The sequence below is a fragment of the Sardina pilchardus genome, chromosome 8 (genome assembly GCF_963854185.1).
Source record: "Sardina pilchardus chromosome 8, fSarPil1.1, whole genome shotgun sequence".
Taxonomy (NCBI): domain Eukaryota; kingdom Metazoa; phylum Chordata; class Actinopteri; order Clupeiformes; family Clupeidae; genus Sardina; species Sardina pilchardus.
In genome coordinates, this window is record NC_085001.1 from 30,329,908 (window position 1) to 30,332,407 (window position 2,500).

At 47.2% G+C, this 2,500-nt stretch overlaps 1 protein-coding gene across 1 annotated transcript in view; it reads left to right on the top strand.

Annotated features, from left to right (window-relative positions):
- The window catches only part of lmx1bb (LIM homeobox transcription factor 1, beta b), a 76,402-nt gene that overhangs the window by 58,617 nt on the left and 15,285 nt on the right, over positions 1-2,500 (top strand). The window lies entirely within an intron of this gene.

The window sequence follows — 2,500 nt, forward strand, 5'->3', positions numbered from 1 at the left end:
CACTGGGAGATTAAACCAGTCGGAGCTGCTTAAAACATATTTTGTTATTGGTTAAGAGGGTACTCATATTTGTTTAGAAGATTATGTCGTAGATTATGTTTCATGTCAATAAAATCATATACAGTACGAGTACAAACATAATGAAATTAGGCTCATGATTACCAACATTGAGATTAAAATTAAATCTGAAACAATGAATTCAAATGAACTAAACACATTAGTGTTGAACTTTTCAAAAATGTTTGATTGATTTCGCTCTTGATTCATGGCCATCGTGCACACAGAGACACATGTCAGCACACAGACCGGTGGACGTTGGGGCAGGACCGTGACCATGGGGGTAGAATCACCTGCCTGGTCAGCGCTCAGACTGATGGCCATTGGGGCAGGACCGTGACTATGGGGTATGACTGGTGACCATTGGGGTTGTCCCAGAGGACATCTCTGAGTCAGTCACACACACACACACACACACACACACACACACAGTGATATGAGCAGAGACTCAGCAACAGCTCAAGCACATGAGTGATCGTCCTCCAGCGATGAATACAGCTCTGTATCAGTTTTTTGGCAGAGTGTTTGTGTGTGTTTGTGTGTGTTTGTGTGTGTTTGTGTATGTTTGTGTGTGTGTGTGTGTGTGTGTGTGTGTGTGTGTGTGTGTGTGTATGTGTGTGCGCGCGCACATTGTATTATCAATATCACCATCAGGCAGGCACAATGCCATTAGCATGACAAAACCTCCTTGTCTGCTGTCTCATATTTACTCAGATTCATCACTGCCGCTAGCCTTGGCCAAACGCCTCAGGCATGTGTGTGTGTGTGTGTGTGTGTGTGTGTGTGTGTGTGTGTGTGTGTGTGCGCACGCGCGCCCGGGGCTGTGTAAGAGAGATGCGTACCTCTGATAGACCGGTGACAACCAGCTGTCCTGCAGACCAGCTCCAAAACAAAAGAGCCAACCAATAAATCTCTCTGCACAGGCTGGCCAGCGTCAAACACACGTCCAGCAGCAAGGATCCAGTTAACCACCACCGCCTCCACTCAACCACCAGGAAACACAGAGAGAGGGAGAGAGAGAGGGAGGGAGAGAGGAAGGGAGGGAAAGAGAGAAGGAAGGGATAAATAAAATAGAAAAGAGAGAAGAGAATGAGATGATCAGAGAGAGAGAGGGAGGAAGGAGGGAGAGAAAGAGACAAAAGGCAGAAATAAAATAGAGAAGAGAGTGAGATGATCAGAAAGAGAGAGAGAGAGAGAGAGAGAGAGAGAGGGAGAGAGAGAGAGAAAGTAGTGAGTGTCTGTGCCTTTGGTCACACAAAGAGAACACATCCCCCGTCTGGGGGCGGAAATGAAGAACGTGGGGTGGGGGGTCAGGCTCGGGTGTGTGTGTGTGTGTGTGTGTGTGTGTGTGTGTGTGTGTCGGCAGGGTGGGGGGCTTTCTCTATGAAAGCAAGCATATGGGGGTGGAGGGGTCCTAGCTGCATGGAAGCCTGCATGGCTGGTATTGTGTGAAGAGAAGTAGATTGATATGATTGTGTGTGGCGGGGCCTGATCTTGGTACTGCTTCTCAATGGCAGAGACTTAGTCACGCTTCACGCATTAGTACCACAACAATAACAGACATGATACAGCACAATGGCCCTGGGACTGAGTAGGGTCATATCACGCTGAGTCATGTTCCCTGAGACAAACATCAATCCTCATTGGACTACCTGTCCTGGTGAATGCCATGATACTCGTCATTTTCTCTTGAAATGAAATAACATTTTTAAAAGGTATTTTTCATAGGTCAGTACACCTGACGTTGCCTGTTCAGAATGATCTGTTTGGTGATTTACAATAACGCAACACAATAAGACAGTTCCCTCCCATCTAACTCCCAGTCCTATAGACTTGTCTCTCTGGTCTAACTCCTAGTCCAGTCATGTAGTCTAGTCCTGCTGGGCTAACCCCCAGTCTTATAGACTAGTCTAGTCCCACTAGTCTAACTCCCTGTCCGATCTGGTCTGGTCCGATCTGGTCTGGTCTGGTCTAACTCCTAGTCCTCTCTGGTCTGGTCTGGTCTGATCTAATTCCTAGTCCTGTCTGGTCTGGTCTGGTCTGGTCTAACTCCTAGTCCTGTCTGGTCTGGTCTGGTCTAAGGGCGCTTTCACACCACTAATTCGATTATTTGGTCCGCTTCAGGCAGTGAAATTGTTATTATGTAGCATATAGACTCCAGTGAGGTCCGCTTTCACACCAGAAAACGAACCAAAATTAGTCTGATTGATTTTTTTCTCAATGTTTTATCTTCCGGTAGAAATCGGCGCCAATTTTGACTCACTATTTTGACCTACAGTCTATGGTTTGGACAGTTCGCGTTCTCACCAGAGGGACCGCACCAGAGGTCTACTTTTGGTGCGGAGTCAAGCGGACCGAGACCTCCTCTTTTTGGAGGTCTCGGTCCGCTTGTTTTGGTGCGCACCCGAGTGCGATTAATGCTTTCACACCAACGAAAACGAAC